The following is a 12,258-nucleotide window of genomic DNA, read 5'->3' on the forward strand; positions in this document are numbered from 1 at the left end:
ACTTGCTTATGGCCTATACCTACTTGTTACGATTCTAGTAGTATGGCACTGAAATTGTCCGATGTGTATTGTTATGATTACTTGAAGAGCATTTCAAACGATGGTTCAGCGCTCTAGAATTGATCCTACCAGTAACCTGTATAAATTTCTCTTACAAATGCATTACATTTTTCCAGACCATTTCCAAGAAAACTAAGTCTCTCATCCCCATATACTAATGCTGATTTTACGTGTTTATGCCATTTCTTGTCGGTTCTTAACGTTAGGCCAAAATCTTTAAGGTGAATGACAGAATGGTTCAACCTGAAAGGACACTGGTTATTTCCGTTCGAAACGGTAAAGAGCAGCGATCAGTCGCCGTTCCCATTTTGTCGTAATTGTAGCAGATTCAGATTTCGACTAGTAACAAGTCGTTATTAGTGCAGTATTTCGGGGTCGCTATACACGCTACACCTGTTGTGCAGACTTTTGTCACAGTTTATTACTGGATACTATAATAATAAAGCTAGACCGCAATGGACGACTGATTACTGCTCTTTACTCTTTTGAAAGCTATATCACGGTCGTTGGGCGCATTCCACTTTTCTAATGGAAGACAGTTTATTAGTTCCTTCCCTAGTCTCAGTTTATCACAGTTTTTACCGAGCCTATAATCACCTACTATGTGCCTTTTCTTTCCACTAAACACGTGCCGCAGAGATAAGTATACTTGGAGCTTAGTACACCTTTCTCTCGCCATCTGAAGCCTAAAAACGTCATGAATGCTAGCTAGATGATAATATGGACACAGCAGGAGGTTTAATGATATGCACATCCAGTTGTTATTGACACACAAACCACGAGAGTGCATAGATACCGGGACAAGAGAAGCGAGCGAACGTACGAACGATGACACAGGCTGCTTTCAGAACGAACGTTCTTGTAGGCAGCTTTCACTTATCCCTGATTAATAGTCGCCGCTTAATCAGCTTTCAAATCGGAGGCGTCAGTGCGACCCAGTGGTTACACAGTGTATGAGATTTGTCTATTAGAGTCAGTTTTGTAGCAGCGGCGGCAGACAATGGCGGCGCGCGGGCCATTATTCACGCGCTAGACGGCAGTGTCTCCCCTCGGTGGGCGCGCATTGTCCCCGCGGCAAGACGAGGGTAGGGGCGCGCCGCCGCTATTGTGGCGTCTCGCTGCTATCTGTGAGCATCTCGCCGGCTCGGGCGCGCCGCGGCGACGAGATGACGGCGAGGCAACTATTCCAATATTGCAGGTGCTAGCGCGCGTCTTGGGCAGAGTTAACACAGGCGCAGCCCGCGCCGGCTGAGAGCGCAATTTGATTTCTCATTAGCAGCGACGGAGCACAGCCGCTGCTTGTCCCTGCTCTGCTCTGCCTTGCTCTGCCTCCGAGCCGCTCCTCCCACCACTGTCTCCATACCATTCTCTTACACGTGGCAATCTACGGAGCTCGTGCGGTTCCTGTCACTGACATAGGCTGAAGTGTTGCGGCCTTCCCTTTCGGCGAGATTTCTCTGAAGTTAGTTACTTTGAAGTCAGCAAGTGCCATACCGTGCGGTGGCGTACGCAGAGCGCTGTGTTTTCGTGTGCTCCGTGTTTAATTTGTCAACTTGGTCGCGAATCGGTGCGAGTATGTTAGTAATTGGTGGCACATCGTGTGCTTACCGTTTCATCCTTAAATTCATTTCTTTTTCACCCGAACATTTTACACAATTTTCTCGAAACGCGCGAAAATGTGTGCAATGGAGACCTAAAATGTACCACAGCATACGGGTCGATCGTACAGCGACATTTGTGCCAATGTTGGTGTTTCTCTGCTCACAAACGTCGAAGAAAACAACAAAATAACTTGTGTGAACTACCTGTCTGGACGATGGACCGTGTACGGGACTCTGTGGTCGTCGCTAAACACTGTCCAGTCACGTTAATGTAACCACCAGACAAAATCCTGAACAACCACCTTTATTAGCACGGATCTATGCGAGAAATAGAGGACGAGAGCCATTGAGGTTCTGGAAGGAACCGACTGGGCTATGGAGCTACGCCGACTGTAGTGCCGTGGTCAACTACGCTATCCGGCCGCTGTGGCCGAGCGGTTTTAGGCGCTTAAGACCGAACCGCTGCTGCTATGGTCGTAGGTTCAAATCCTGCCGCGGGCATGGATGCTTTTAATGTCCTTAAATTAATTAGACTTCAGTAGTTCTAAGTCTAGGGGAGATGACCTCAGATTTTAAGTTCCAAAGTGCTTAGAGCCATGTGGACCATTTTTGAACGACGCTAGGTTTCTCGGTTGAGGCTCCATGGCCCGAACAACTAGATAGAGCTAGTCCCACAGATTCCCAATTTGGTTTTACACCGGTGAGTCTGGCAGCCAGCGGAGTATGGTAAATTCATCGTAGTGCCCTTCGAAAAATGCACGTACACTGTGTAACAAGTTGCATTGTCCTGCTGGTGGATGCCATCGTGTTGAGGAGAAACAAACTGCGTGTAGGAGCGGAAATGGTCCTAAAGGGTTGATTCATACTTGTGTTGATTCATTGTGCCTTCAAGAATAACGAGATGACCAAGGGAAAACTCTCGAGCCTAGACCCTTCCGACGATTGTTGCAGACTGATTGCTTTCGGATGTTTCCCTTCGTCCATGCCATCTGTGCGATGGAGCATAAAATGTGACTCACCTGAAAAGGCCACCTACTGTGTGCGGAATTGGCGTGCAAATTCCAGCAGTCAGCATGGGTTCATGAACCAGGCGCTTGATGCGTGTCACGTACGGAGTAATGATTGTTGAGGAGACGCTGTTGGTAGCCCCTTGATTTATCTGGGTGGTCAGATGGTCAATAGTAACCCATACTCATCTCCACAGCCATCGTTGAATCCTTTCATCTGTGGTATTTATGGCCCCTGTCTCGACACCGATTGTGGATGCCGCCATTTTACCATGCAAGGTACATTTTAACCCCAGCGGTACGCAAGCGGTTTACAAATGTTCCTCTTATTTCTCCTGTGCTGTCTGTCTGCTTGACAAACGATACACAATGTGCTCAAAAGTTCCCGGACTCCTGGCTGAAAAGGACTTACAAGATCGTGGCGCCTCTCATCGGTAATGCTGGAATTCAGCATAGTGTTGGCCCACCCTTAGCCTTGATGACAGCTTCCACTCTCGCAGACATACGTTCAATCAGGTCCTGGAAAGTGTCTTCGGGAATGACAGCCCATTCTTCACGGAGTGCTGCACTGAGGAGAGGTATCGATGTCGGTCGGTGAGGCACGAAGTCGGCGTTCCAAAACATCCTAAAGGTGTTCTAAAGGATTCAGGTCAGGACTCTGTGCAGGCCAGTCTATCATCGGGATGTTATAGTCGTGTGACCACTCCGCCACAGGACATGCATTATGAACAGGTGCTCGATCGTGTTGAAAAATTTAATCGCCATCCCCGGATTGTTCTTCAACAGTGGGAACCAAGAAAATGTTTAAAATATAAATGTAGCCTGTGCTGCGATAGCGCCACGCCAAACAACGAAGCGTGCAAGCCCCCTACACGAGAAACACGACCACACCACAACACCACCGCCTCCGAATTTTACTGCTGGCACTACACACGCTGGCACATGACGTTCACCGGGCATTCGCCATACACATACCCTGCCATCGGATCGCCACATTGTGTACTGTGATTCGCCACTCCACACAATGTTTTTCCACTGTTCAATCGTCCAATGTTTGCGCTCCCTACTCCAAACGAATCGTCGTTTGGCCTTTACCGGCATGATGTGTGGCATACGACCATGAAATCCAAGTTTTCTCATCTTCCGCCAACTGCCATAGTACTTGCAGTGGATCCTAATGCAGTTTGGAATTTCTGTGTGATGGTTTGGAGAGATGTCTGCCTACTACACATTACGACCTTCTTCAATTGTTGGCGGTGTCTGTCAGTAAACAGACGAGGTCGGCCGGTGCGGTTTTGTGCTATTTGTGTCCCTTCACGTTTCCGCTTTATCACAACGGAAACAGTGGACCTAGGATGTTTGGGTGTGTGGAAATCTAGCGTAAGGACGTATGGCACAAGTGACCTGACCACGTTCGATGTCCGTTGAGTTCCGTGGAGCGCCCCATTCTGCTCTCTCACGATGTCTAATGCCTACTAAGGTCGCTGATATGGAGTACTTGGCAGTAGGTGTCAGTACAATGGACCTAATATGAAAGACATATGTCTTTGTAAGAGTCTGGATACTTTTGATCACATAGTGTATGACTTTAGGTCTTCTAAGACAAATTGTTTGCACACTTACATTGGATATTTACGACATTATTCGGCTTCAAAGAAATATGGGATGCTCTTAACTAATCTGTTGTTCACTTCATTCTGAATGATGTTTAATAACCGAAAACATTAGATGACTAACGGGACAGGAAAAAGGTGATGGTTAAAATGCGTTTTATGAAACATCTTACTGTTCTTGAGGCAACGGCCTTGCCGCAGTGAATACACCGGTTCCCGTGCGATCACCGAAGTTAAGCGCTGTCGGGCGAGGCCGGCGCTTGGATGGGTGACCATCCGGCCGCCATGTGCTGTTGCCATTTTTCGGGGTGCACTCAGCCTAGTGATGCCAATTGAGGAGCTACTCGACCGACTAGTAGCGGCTCCGGTCAAAGAAAACCATCATAACGACCGGGAAAGTGGTGTGCTGACCACACGCCCCTCCTATCCGCGTCCTCATCTGAGGATGGCACGGCGGTCGGATGGTAACGATGTGCCACTTGTGGCATGAAGACGGAGTGCTTTTACTGTTCTTGAACCTCGCCTTATGGAAACATAAGTTGGTTTTGACTCTTGGTTTTAGTTACTGACTAGGATTTTTTTTTTTTTCCTTTTACTCCAGTTATTGCATCTCGCCTCTTGATGCATGTCGTGCGCTGTTACCGTGGCCGCATTTCCTGCTGGCACGCAATTGACATCGCTACTCCACTTCACTGTAGTCTAAAACTTGCAGTACTATACAAATGGTTTAAATGCCGCTAGTTACAGTTCTTTCACGAAACGTATTTACGACCTCCATATAGTCCAGTACTAGTTGTTTCACCATAATACAGTTGTACCCAAGCTTCATTTTCTCTGTAGTAATTTTCTGACACTTTATATTAGCCACTGATTGAGAACTGTCTCTTCAGTTACTCCTGTGACAGCTTCTAGCCCCATGATGCGCTTCGCACTTCGTTTTTTCGTCTGACAGGTTCCCTACTAGCATACTACTGACCTGACTACAGCTGTTTGAAGATAAGGTTCCAAAGTCCCATACATAGCGCCACCTGCCGTTGGTATTAACGTATTTTATTTACCACTAGTTTTTTGTGTCTTACTTATTACGCTGCTTATGAGCACTTACATTTTCATTTGTGCCTGATGACAACTATAGTTGAGTACGGTTTTGTTTTATTATTTAATCGTACTTTTTACCCCCACCCTGAGACACACCTCGAGATATCCATGCCATTAGCTCATTAGCTCCAATTGGCTGTACTAGACATTTTGGCTTCTGTATCCCAATTTTGTGCTGCTACTATGAACCACCTGAATGAAATTGCCAGCTCTTTTTCTATTGATGGGTTCATTACTGTATTACTTATTGCTGTTGTATTTATGTAGTACTACAGCAGTATCCTGCATGCATCTTAACTGTCGACGCTTGCAAATAATGCAATGCTTAGAAGTATCTACTATTTTTTTCTTAAATTTGTAAGACTTTTTTTAACTTTTCGTTCTTTAATATTCTTAACTTCTACTTATTTGTGGTATATTTTTCTGTGCAGTCTTGTGATGGAAAGCACTAAGTGTCTAGATCCGGTTAAGGAAATAAAATCTCTTTTATGCAGCTGTAGTTGATGGAGATGGATAAATATACTAAAGCCATTTAAACATTATTGCTTTCGACCACAACACAAAAGCTTTTTCAAAACATTTCTCTGTTTCGAGCATTAGTACGTAATTGTTCATTAATTGGTCATGCTATACGCCACCCACACATCTAAGTACTCATATTGCTACTCATATAAATATAGAAAAAAAGCAATTTAGGACAACGAGATTTCTGTGCAACCTTTACACAGCTCGTCTCCTGACGCTTAACTATTTGCGAAATTCGTTCTCATTTCCACTGAACTATTCGCGAAATTTGTTCTTATTTCTGTACCAACAAGTCACAAGAAGTGTAACTAGACACAACAAGTACCCTCGGAATTCGCCGCTCCATTCCAGTAACAACGACTATTATTGACATCTGACGCCCGACTCCAGCCCGAGGAGTGATGGAGGTGGTGGTGGCAACGGTGGAGCCATCTGTCAGGGAGCCGTGAAGCGAGGACGGGCCCGTGTTACGGGGATGTCCCCCAGCCACTGGCCCTGGCCGATCCGCGGACACGCAGCCGTTAATAGCGCCAGTGCGCCAGAACAACAACACCCGGCGGGACACTGGGCGCTGGGCAGCCCAGAGACACAGTAGCAATTTGCATAGGCAATTAAAACGGAGGACTGATTTACAGAACGTATTTCCTGGCGGCGGCGCCCATTCATCGGCAGTAATATGGCGGCGTTAAGCCGGGCCACTTTATGTAGGTCGCGGTGCTAAATCATACGCCGGGGGCCACCCCACCGCCACTGTTCCGCTGTGGCGCGCTCCTCGCAGCTAACGACCCTGCGTGGCTCGCCGCCAGGAGCGCTGGCTTCGTCAGGAGACCGTGGCTGCTTTAGGGGATTACAGGTCGAAGTTTGACATACATTATCGTTGTTTCTCCTCTTGTTTCGCTTTTTAGACACACTCGAGTCTCACAATTATGTCACGGATTCCATTATACTCACTCGAGGTGTGCTCATAGCGTTAAATCGCCACAAAGATGTTAAACTGGTAACATGAGACTTGGCGTTGGTGTTATTTCTCCCACACTTGTTCACCCATCGATGAGACCAAGTTTCCCCAATGATGGCGGACATTGTTCAAGTCTGCTTTTGGGTGTTGAGGAAGGCACCTACCTGGGAAGTCACCTCGTCTTGATGATGGAAATTCCTGCTACAGTAATTGTTTGTTCCTTCAAAGAAAGAGGAAGAAGTTACTGGTTGCCATGACAGGAGAATACCAGAAGGTGAGGTAAATGTTGATATCACAAACAAACAAAAATGCCAGATTTAAACAGACGCTAAATCCCCAAGACTGGCGATCTTTTACAGAAGCACGAAATTTAGCGCGGACTTCAATGTGAGATGCTTACAACAGTTTCGACAACGAAACTTTGTCTCAACCTGGCAGAAAATCGAAAGAGATTCTGGGCGTATGTTAGCGGCAAGAAACAATTAAAACCTTCTCTGCGCGATAGCAATGGAGATACTGTCGAAAACAGTGCTGCCAAAGCACAGTTACTAAACACTTTCGAATTGCTTTAACAAAAGAAGACGAAGTAAATATTCCAGAATTCGAGTCGAGAACAACTAACAGCATGAGTAACGTAGAAGTAAATATTCTCGGAGTAGTGGAGCAACTTAAATCACTTAATATAAGCAAGTCTTCTGGTCCAGACAGTATACCAATTAGGTTCCTTTCGGAATACGCTGATACATTAGCTCCATACTTAACAACCATATACAACCATTCGATCGACGAAAGATCCGTACCCAAAGACTGGAATGTTGCACAGGTCACACCGATATTCCAGAAAAGTAGTAGGAGTAATCCACTAAATTACAGGCCCATATGCAGCAGCCAGCCGGGGTGGCCGTGCGGTTCTAGGCATTTCAGTCCGGAATCGTGTGACTGCTGCGGTCGCAAGTTCGAATCCTGCCTCGGGCATGGATGTGTGTGATGTTCTTAGGTTAGTTAGGTTTCAGTAGTTCTAAAGTTCTAGGGGACTGATGACCTCAGATGTAGAGTCCCATAGTGCTCAGAGCCATTTTTTTAATATGCAGCAGGACGTTTGAACATATATTGTGTTCCAACACTATGAATTACCTCGAAGAAAGCGGAGTATTGACACACAGTCAACATGTGTTTAAAATATATTGTTCCTGTGAGACACAACTAGCTCTTTATTCACATGAAGTGCTGAGTGCTATCGACAAGGGATTTCAGATCGATTCCGTACTTCTGGATTTCCGGAAGGCTTTTGACACTGTACCAAACAACCAGCTGTTAGTGAAATTGCGTTCTTATGGAATATCGTCTCAGTTATGTGACTAGATTTGTGATTTCCTGTCAGAGAGTTCACAGTTCGTAGTAATTGACGGAAAGTCATCGAGTAAAACAGAAGTGATTTCCGGCGTTCCCCAAGGTAGTGTTGTGGGCCCTTTGCTGTTCCTTATGTATATAAACAATCTGGGAAACAATCTGTGCACCCATCTTCGGTTGTTTGCAGATGACGCTGTCGTTTATCGACTAATGAAGTCATCAGAAGATCACAACAAACTGTGTTTGTCACAGGGAGATAATTTGCCACTTCCTTCTTTGTCATACGCAGTTATTTAACGCCTGTGTCATTGGATGGTGAATTGCTGTTGTATACTTACAACGTTTCAGCGTGTATTACTGCAGCGTCGTTTCTTTTCAAATATAGAAAACGAACTACCGTACTCCACTCCATTCCTGTCAGTTCTCTGCGCCATTTCGTTTTCACTCCTTTAACAGCGTGCTGCGTCACTACGAAGCGGGATTATTAAAGTGTCCCAAAACAGCGGACACGTACACAAAACGTTTGGTTTGTTGGTTCGAAATGTATCACTAGCGGTGTAATCGGCTACAGAGCGGCTACTAATGTGTATTCGTTTCCGACCACATGAATGAGTTGACAGTGTAAGCTCAACAGTTTTTTATGTAAAGAATTATGTGTGTCTAGTGTCTGCGTTGACTGACATCAATAAGCAACTTCCCAACAGCATAGGTTTGCAGGAAAGTGTATATAGAACAGTAAATTGTATTAAACCGACCTGGGTGGCGCAGTGTCTTGCACGATGGACTCACACTCATGAAGACGACTATTCAAATACTTGTCTGTCCATCCTGACTTAGGTTTTCTGTGACTTCCGTAAATCGTTGAAGACAAATGCCGGGGTGGTTTCTTTGAAAGGGCACGCCAGTTTCCTTCCCCATCCCTCCCTAACCCTAACTTTCCTTCCGTCTTTAAAGACCGCGTTGTCAACGGGACGTTAAATACGATCGAATCTCTTCCTCCTCCTCAAATTCTATTAAGGATAAACTGAATGAGGCTGATCACTTCTAAACAGGCAAGCGTTGTATGCAGAAGGGTGGACGTTCCTATCTCCGTCCAGGTGTTTTAAGTTTCCCTTGCGTTCCCTAAATTAATTCAGGCAAACATCGGCACGACTGCAACTACAAGGTCAAGGCCGTCCTTCTACATAACTTCTTTTTTTTAACAGGGAATGTGTAAATCAAGAACAATATTATCTGGCTGTTACAATGTCACACTACGAGTTCCACGTCTTGCAGCTAATTAAATAACGTGTAGCCTCTATGCACGGGCTGAGGGAGGTATGGAAGATTATGGTTTATTAATTGTTATATTTTCTGTCATTCCTTAGTTGCTTCTGTATTCTTGAGATATTGTTCATGTAGCGCAGCTAACTGTAACTACTTGCATTAGACGGATCACTTTCCAAGAATAAAGTACGCGATTCTTTACTTCTGTTGATGAGAAGGAAAAAACGTTCAAATTCCTGTAAATTCCGATGGTATCAAACTGCTGAGGTCATCGGTCCCTAGACTTACACACTACTTAAACTAACATCAACTAACTTTATGCTAAGAGCAACACACACACCCATGCCCGAAGGAGGACTCGAACCTCCTTCGGGAGAAGATGTGAAGCAAATTGAACTGGGGACATAAATATTTAAATAACGGAAGAAGAATTTATTTTACCAGTTTGATTTATTATTGCTTCGAGCATATAAGATAACAAAGCTCCAACAAAGCACCTATCTTACAGCTTGAGATGTTACAGGTTAGGCGAGCAGTGCTAGTTTCACCCGATTAGTTCAGTTTTATATTTTATGGAAAGACGGAGCACGAGAGCAGTTTTTTTATTTTTTATTGGTTGTGACAATGATTTTTATCAGATGGTCTGCCTCATGTGCCATGATGCCCATATGGTTTCATAAATGTTAATCCACGTTTCAGATCCGATGATGGCACCTTCAGTGTGCTGAAACCGGTCCTCTAGTAAACGATATTGAAACGATCGTGGCTTTTCAATTATTTTAAGAACAGAGTGATCGCCCCACGACACACCATACGTTCACTGCAAAAAAGTTTGAGATATATTCGACTTTAGTTTCTTTCTCCGTCATAATATTTAGTAATCAAATTGTAACGGCAGCTAATTCTATATTACGGAGATCGTCACAAAAGCTTATACTTCAACAAGCTGACGAGCGCAAATTTTTCTCTGTAATGTCGTTTTCTGCTCCGTGTTAAGGAAAACAATTGAACAATCAAAGAGTAAAAACACGTCGTTACCTCACTACAGATAGGACGATAAAATCTTTAAATTATGTAGTAAAAACATGAAACTAGCTACACTGGAGAGGTAAAAATTAATCTGAGACACCACATTGCCCTGACGGTGGCCCTCGTTATACAGTTGGAATCATTTCCATCAGCGTTAAAATAGTGTACTTATATTACGTCAGCAAAAATAACGAACTGGTAACTTGAACTTCCAGGCATTATCTATGATAGTTTTATCAACACGTTTAACAGAATGACAAATAGTACGCATTAGCATTTCCCGTTCTACTGATAACGTTTTAAACTTTTTTCCTCGGTGACAGTTATGTTCTGTCTTTTAACTGGAGATCACAAAATTGTGAGACGCTATTTTTACTTACATACAAAGAAAATACATCAATAACTGTAAGGAAAGAAATGATCATCAAAGGCCAATATTACCATAAAAAATGGCATTGCCCCTTTGTATTACTTCGTTCTTTACATGAAATCCACCGTTTTTTTGTAGTTTCGATAAAGAGTTTCTTTACATGTTACCTAAAATGCATTTCAATACGTGTCACTGTATACACTGGTTATAAAGTACTTTAGATGTAGCTGAGAGTTTGCTTGAAATTACATCTTTCAACACAACACCAAGAATAATAAACATGGTACTTGAGTATATAGGAACATCAACATCTACGTACATATATACATTGCTCATAGAGTGAAAGCTGAATCGGAAGAACATTTAGTTACATTCGCTTACAGTATTGTCGCGAACGTTGTTTTTTCATTTATTAAAATACGTTTTAACAATAATTTTAAAGCAATGAAATTGAGTTTGGACAATGCCAGCTTCGATGGTGATCGAGTTGCTTTTCGTTGAGGAAGAAATTCTTTTTCACCCTGCCACTAACCCGGTAGCTTGGGGGAAATTCTCCTTACACCCCACAGCAGAGTGGCATTTGACATCATAGTTACATCTGGATATATGACTTGTATTACAAGTTAGACATCAGGAAGGCAGCGTATCACGACAAAAATAACATGGGGTAACAGAGTTGTTGTCGACAGGAAGCGGGTTCTGCGTTAAGTGATGTACTTATGGCGTAAGTGAAACAGGTCGTACTCCAAACATTAGTACTGTATCATCACAAATAAATTGATCGAAGTGACAACCATGCGAACATACACATATCAAAATAAGTTTTGCATCACTATGGTTTCCAGAACTCCTGAAGACAGACGTGGACTCTGTCCCTTTGATTGTTCAGAGATGTCACTAAACCCGCCCAAAGATGTAAACAACCATGCATGAGCAACATCTATTAGACGGAGTGGGTCCGACAGCAAATCAGTTCCAGTCATTACACCAGGAGGACCTACACGGCTCGTGTTGCCTGTAATTCAACCATGCCTAGATGGTCAATACCGAGGTTCGATTCCGTCCGCATTGTTACTTTGTGCAAGAGAGGGGGGCTCTCAAGAAGGGAAGTGTCCAGTCATCTGACAGTGAACCGAAGTGATGTTGTTCGGACATGGAGGAGATACAAGGAGACAGGAACTGTCGATGACGTGCCTCGCTCAGGCCGCCCAAGGTCTACTACTGTAGTAGATGACCACTACCTACGGATTATGGCTCGGAGGAACCCTGACAGCAACGCCACCATGTTGAATAAGGCTTTTCGTGCAGCCACAGGACGTCGTGTTACGACTCAAACCGTGCGCAATAGGCTGCATGATGCACAACTTCACTCCCGACGAGG

General features: G+C 44.3%; 1 pseudogene; it reads left to right on the forward strand.

Moving 5' to 3' along the window:
• Nucleotides 1-4,463: 4,463 nt before the first annotated feature.
• Nucleotides 4,464-4,580, forward strand: LOC126337248 (5S ribosomal RNA; annotated as a pseudogene).
• The last annotated feature ends 7,678 nt before the right edge of the window (nt 4,581-12,258 follow it).

The sequence above is a fragment of the Schistocerca gregaria genome, chromosome 2 (genome assembly GCF_023897955.1).
Source record: "Schistocerca gregaria isolate iqSchGreg1 chromosome 2, iqSchGreg1.2, whole genome shotgun sequence".
NCBI classification, from domain to species: domain Eukaryota; kingdom Metazoa; phylum Arthropoda; class Insecta; order Orthoptera; family Acrididae; genus Schistocerca; species Schistocerca gregaria.